A 6,671-nucleotide genomic window follows, 5' to 3' on the forward strand; every position below is an offset into this window, starting at 1 on the left:
TATATTTGGCAATTTACCCAAAGTAACAGTCAATGAGAGAGTCAGAATCTGCCCCCCTTTCTCCCTATTTTCCCCATCCAACTGACATTTCATGACCTGCCCCTTCAACCAGTCTCTTGGAGATCCTCAACTCTCTTGTTCCATGGTCTCCATTGTCTACTCTCCCAACAACCTGGAAAAACCTCAACTTGGCTCAAGCCAAGACTTCTGAGTTATTTGCACACCTGGGCTGCTGAGCTCTGCTTGCGAATCTCAGACGACTTCACAGATTGGTGCCACCATAAATTCATGGTGGCCAGACTACTGGGCCCTCGATGCTGTCAGCCACTTATAAATTCTTCTCTGCCCCACTTTCCAGTCTCCACTCTAGTTATTTGACAATTTTTCTACTTCCCTCCAACTTCTGACCTCACTACATCTCCCCTGTACACTCAATCTTACTGAAATGAATTTCTCAAAGTCCTTAAACCCCCACCACTGAACCTATGTGTGCACCAACATCTCAAGTCAATCCCTATACCTGTGTGCTGAATTTCACGTCCTCTCAACTCAGTCTTTGCTTTGTCCCTTCTCTGTTCCCACTTTCACTTCTTCTGAACTATTGTCATCAGTACGTGAGTAGATGCACAGTTTGTTCCTGTATTTAAAATCAAAAACTTCCCCAGCCCCTTTTCCCATGTCCTCTTCCCACAACCCCCTTACTTCTCCCTTTTCCATTTCTCTATACTTACTATCTTCATTTCCCACTACAGTCGGGCTGTTGCCTCTGATCAATGACAATTGACCTCACCAGGGACCTCACTGCTGTTAAGTTCAATCATGTCAGTCTTGTCCCTACTAGACAGCATTCATCCTGTTCAGCAGTCTTCGTCTTCTGGAAGCATCCTCTGGATTTCTGTGATGACACATTCCTCTGATTTTTCTCAGACTTATCTAGCCACATCCTGACAGTTTCTTTGTCAAGCTACTGCTCCTGTGTCCATTCCTAGCACCCTTTGGGGTTGCTAGGCTATCTTCTCTGGTCACCCTAAATACTATCACTGGGCAATTTTATCTGCTTTCTTGACTCCATTTGCAATCTAGGTTGAGGACTCCCAAATCTGTATTTGCCAGTGCAGAACTGGACCTGAGCACTAGATCCATAATGCAATTGGACATCTCCAACTCGGCATGTTTAAAACTAGACTGCCAGACCAGCCAGTGTGGCTCAGTGGTTGAGTGTCGACCTATAAACCAGGAGGTCATGGTTCCATTCCTGGTCAGGGCACATGCCTGGGTTGTAGGCTTGATCCACAGTAGGGGGCATGCAGGAGGTAGCCGATCAATGATTCTCTCTCATCATTGATGTTTCTATCTCTCCCTTCCTCTCTGAAATCAATAAAAATATATTTTTTTTAAATAAGGAAAACTAGACTCCTTATCTTTGCCCTCCCCACCCCAAAAAAACCTCCCTTTTCCTCCCAGTGAAAGGAAATGCCATCCCAGTGTAAGGCAATGCCATCCACCCAGTCATCATCCTCAATTCCTCCTCCCTCACAACTCCCAAATTCAATTACTGAATGCTTTCAAGTCCAGTCTTTCAACATTCCTGAAATGAGCCTACCTCTTGAGAGAAAAATGTAGGGAAGCAGTTAAACTCCCTGCCAGATGAAGTGGGTTCAAATCCCAGATCTACCATTTGGTGATGCAAGTGACTTAGGCTCGCTATAGTTTCTTCATTTATAAAATGTGGGGGAGTAATAATGGACCTTCTTCATGGGGATGTTATGAGGATTAAATGAGATGGTGCATGCAAGCACTTGAAAGAGTATTTGGCACAAGACAGGTGTTGGCTGTCATCATAGTCCTCACTCTTCCTGTCCAGAGCCAGCCATGTCATGCTGTCTCTTCCCGAGCTCATGCTGATGTTCTTTCCTGTGTAGGAGCTAGTCCTCCCCCCAAATACCATCAAAAGGATCTTATGAAACAAAATTTGACCAGGTCACTTCCCTACTCAAAATTCATAGTAACTTTCCATTGGTCTTAAAATAAATTTCAAATTTCTGAACATGGCTTACAGGTCCTGCGTGATGTGGCTGGGACATTCCTTCCTTCCCTCCACCTCAAACCCTTACCTACGTGGTTCAAGTCTCAGCTTAAACATCCTTTAGAAAGACAGGCTCTCTCCTCCCAAATCTAAGAATTCCCCATCCTCTTGTCTGTAAAACTTGCCACTGGAACAATTATTAAATTTTTTTTGTGTGGACATTTTAATGAACTTCCCTCCATGTAGCTTCAAGCTACCAGGACACAGGCCCCACCAACACCCTTCATCTTCTCCTCGGCTCTTCTGCTGAAGAACTTGGCCTTCACAATGACAGGCTGCTTTGGGAGCTTTCCCTTCCCCAGAACGTTGTAGTAGCCTGATCGCACCACATCAATGATAGGAGCAACTCCAGTCTTGTTCTTGGCAGCATTTACCCGCGTCTGCTCACTGACCAGGGTCCACAGTTTATCAAGGTTGACATTTGGGCAGAAGCTCTGGTTCCTCTTTAGGTGGTGATGCCTCACACCAACTTTCCCAAAGTAACCTGGGTGATATTTGTCGAAGTTGATCCTGTGATGATGCAACCAGCATTACCACGGCCCCCGGGTGCTTCCTGTGCTTGCTGATGCGGCCGTGGCCATGGCTCACATGGCCCCTAAGTTTTCAGGTCTTCCTCAGTCTGGATGGTATATTGGTGGCCGAGCTGCAAGAGCCCAATCATTAAATTTTTTTATGTTTCTTGCTGCAGATCACGAGCTCTGCTATCTTTTACATTTATTGTTTTATTATTATTACTAGTGGCCTGGTGCACAAAATTCATGCACATTAAAAGGAACTTAACTAGAGGAAATATTTTAATATTGCTATTTGCCCTTTATAATAGAAGTGTCAGAGATGAAAGAAAATTAGTAAAATGTATATGAAAATCTTCCTCCTGTCAGAGTCTGGGATGCACCAGGGAACCCAGAGTCAAGTCCCCGCCCACCCACGTGCACCTCAAAATCATGTGAGACCCAGACCTGGCCAGCTCCCCCACATTGGGCTAGATCCAGACCCAGCCGGTCCCATCCTTGTCAAGCTCCGCCAGGCAGGGGACGCAGCCTCAGGTCCCCTGGCCCGGCACTGGGGCGGGGGGCACGGCCTGAGGTCCCCCAGCCTGGGCCGGGGTGGAGGTTGTGCCTTGAGGTCCCCCATCAAGCCCTACTGGGTGGGGGACGCAGCCTGAGATCCCCTGTCAAGCCCCGCTGGGCAGGGGCCGTGGCCTGAGGTCCCCCGTCAAGCCCCGCCAGGTGGGGGTCACAGCCTCAGGTCCCCTGGCCCAGCGCTGGGAGGGGTGCTCAGCCCCAGGTCCCCCGTCAAGCCCTGCTGGGCAGGGGGCATGGCCTGAGGTCCCCCGGCCTGGGGTGAGGGGAGCAGCCTGAGGTCCTTCGACCCAGCACTAGAGCAGGGGGGCACACCTTGAGGTCCCCCGTCAAGCCCCGCTGGGCGGGGGGGACGCGGCTTGAGGTCCCCCAGCCTGGCACTGGGGTGGGGGGAGCAGCCTGAGGTCCCCTGGCCTAGCACCAAGGCAGAGGTGCACCTTGAGGTCCCCCGTCGAGCCCCACTGGGCGGGGGGGCATGGCCTCAGGTCCCCAGGCCCGGTGCCGGGTTGGGGGGCACGGCCTGAGGTCCCCCGTCAAGCCCTGCCAGGTGGGGGGCACGGCCTGAGGTCCCCCGTCAAGCCCCATGGGGGTAGGGTGGGGGCGCAGCCTCAGGTCCCTGCTGATTGCTCATTAAGGCTCGTTACAGGAACTCAGCCTCTGCTGTTGGTGCAGCCATCTTATGTTATGGAAACCCCACCTCCACTCTGGGCACAGCCATCTTGTGTTATGGAAACCCTCACCTCCACTGTGGGGCGCCGCCATCTTTGTGGTGGAGTGATGGTCAATTTGCATATTCCCTCTTTATTATATAGGATTATTACTAGAGGCCCAGTGCACAAATTAGTGCACCAGTGGGGTCCCTCAGCCTGGCCAGCTATTGAAGCCAATCTGGGCAGTTTCACCCAGTCCCAATTAGGGCCAATGGGAGCTGGCCAGGGAGAGACCATGGGAGGGCTACAGGGCATGTCCAGCCCTCTCGCCCAGTCCCAATCAGCCAGACCCCAGCAGCAAGCTAACCTACCAGTTGGAGCGTCTACCCCCCTGGTGGTCAGTGCGTGTCATAGCAACTGGTCGATCGGTCAACCGATCGGTTGGACACTTAGCATATTACGCTTTTATTATATAGGATTGCATCCACACTAGATTATGAAGTCTGGGGGAAAGGACTTCATTTGGTTCACTGCTAGATCCCAAGAACTAGAAGAGTATCTGGTGTATAGACTGTGTTCAATAAATATTTGCTGAATAAGTTAGATGATGTCTAGGCTATCATTTTCTCAACACACATGTCAGGTTTTTAGGCAGCAGACTATATTGCAATTCATTTTGGAAATTGAACACCCAGCAAATCTTCTTAAAATAATATATAATCGGTCCTTGTTCAGAAACCTCACCTTGAGAAATCTTTTAAGATCTTCTCAGATGACTTCTACACACTCCATCATCTCTACCATAATACATCTTTATGGAATTGGCTCAAGAGACCCTTAACCTTGAAGAAACCTTAGTTCTTCTTTTTATGGAAATATTTTTACATTAGAAAAGCCTATGGGCTATGTAACATGAAATAATGACCTTAATCACACTTGACAACCCTTTCTACTTAAAATTATTTATGAGATTCAGGTACATAGTAAATTAATGACAGATTTCACGTTAAATGGTCCTTCTAACGCTTTTGCTACAATGACTTGCAATATGTAATAACCTTTGTTGGTTTTAGGAAGTAGAAGGAGAGTTTCTTTCATTTTAGAGTATTCTTTTTAAATATCTTTCCTTAGGATAAACAAAAGAGACTCAAAAGGGGCATGTGTCACTAATTATTGTGATTAAGCATTTATTTTTTTCATATTAATGTTTGGGCATTTTTTGGTCACCCAACCCTGTTCTCTTATTCTCTCCCTCTCTTTACTCTCCCTTTTCTTGAGGGAAAAGAAAAGGGACAGATTAAAAAAAAAGGATATAATATATACATATACACATCCATGGGGAAGAGGGAACTCACAATATGTGGAGAAAGAAGGGTCTACATATATGCATACATATTCTATTAATATATATGCATGATACATATGGTTTGTGCATATATGTGTGTATATCTACACTAATAAAAGAGAAAATGCTAATTGACCATACCTCCGCTACGCCCACAGACAATCAGGAGTGATATGCAAATTAAGCCAACAAATATGGAGGGTAAATTTGCATATTCAGGATAGGCGGGCTGCGCCTGACACCGCCTGCAGGGTCCAGGCCACCATCGGGGACCAGGCAGGCCAGGCTGGCAGCGCCTGACACCACCCACGGGGTCCAGTCCACCATGGGAGACCAGGCAGGCCTGGCGGGCAGCACCTGACGCCACCTGCGGGGTCCAGGCCGCCATCGGGGACCTGGGTAGGCAGGGGTGGCCAGGGTCTCTGGGATCACTGTCTGCCCCTGGGCCACCTGTGGACACTGGTGGAGCAGGCCGGGGTTGAACATTTTAATGAAAATGGGATGCCTCTGCCCCGGCCCACCGTGCCCCGTCCCTGGCGAGGAGAGGGCAGTGGGCAGTTAGCAGGCACCAGGGCTTGGAAGGGACTGGGAGCAACCTGCAGGCATGCTACCAGGAAGAGGTGCTGAACCATGATGACGCAGAGGGCTGGCTGATGGAGGCGCGCAAAGGTGCAGATGAGTCGGCTCTCGCTGGCGCTGAGTTTGAAAAGCACATTGACAGCCTGATGGACTAAATCGCCTTTCTGAAGAAGGTGCATGAAAAGGAGATTGCCGAGCTGCAGGCGCAGATCCAGTACGCTCAGATCTCCGTGGAGATGGACATGTTCTCCAAGTCCGACCTCTCTGCCGCGCTCAAGGACATCTGCGCCCAGTACAAGAAGCTGGTTGCCAAGAACATGCAGAATGCAGAAGAATGGTACAAGAGCTGCTTCACCATGCTGACCGAGAGCAATGCCAAGAACACCTACAGGGTGCGCACCGCCAAGGAGGAGGTGTCTGAAAGCCGCCGCCTGCTCAAGGCCAAGCCAGGCGTCCTCAAACTATGGCCCGCAAGCCACATGCGGCCCGCCGAGGACATTTATCCGGCCCGCCAGGTGCCACTGCCTGTCCTGCTTAGCAGCCGACTCGTCCCCGGCCCGCAGTGTGCATAGGAATTTGTTCATAGTTTTTTTTTTTTAAACTATAGTCCGACCCTCCAGCAGTCTGAGGGACAGTGAACTGGCCCCCTGTTTAAAAAGTTTGAGGACCCCTGGAAGAACCTGGAGATCAAAGCAAGCCGGGGCATGAACTAAGCTCTGGGAAAGTAGCTGTGAGAGCTGGAGGATAAGCAGAACTCCGATGTTAGTGCTATGCAGGACACAATCAACAAATTTGAAAATGAGTTGAGAACTACAAAGCGTGAAATGGCATGATATTTAAAAGAATACCAGGACCTCCTCAATGTGGCTTTGGACATTGACATTGCAGCTTACAGGAAACTCTTGGAAGGTGAGGAGACCCAGATCAAT

General features: G+C 49.3%; 1 pseudogene across 1 annotated transcript; it reads right to left on the reverse strand.

The window, feature by feature from the left end:
- Window positions 1–2,274: 2,274 nt before the first annotated feature.
- LOC308246844 (large ribosomal subunit protein uL15-like) lies at window positions 2,275–5,551 on the reverse strand (annotated as a pseudogene). Its single transcript has 2 exons — window positions 5,460–5,551; window positions 2,275–2,729 (listed from the first exon to the last, which is right to left on the reverse strand). The product of its transcript is annotated as a large ribosomal subunit protein uL15-like (transcript).
- Window positions 5,552–6,671: the final 1,120 nt, after the last annotated feature.

The sequence above is a fragment of the Plecotus auritus genome, assembly GCF_963455305.1.
Source record: "Plecotus auritus genome assembly, chromosome: 4".
Classification (NCBI taxonomy): Eukaryota; Metazoa; Chordata; class Mammalia; order Chiroptera; family Vespertilionidae; genus Plecotus; species Plecotus auritus.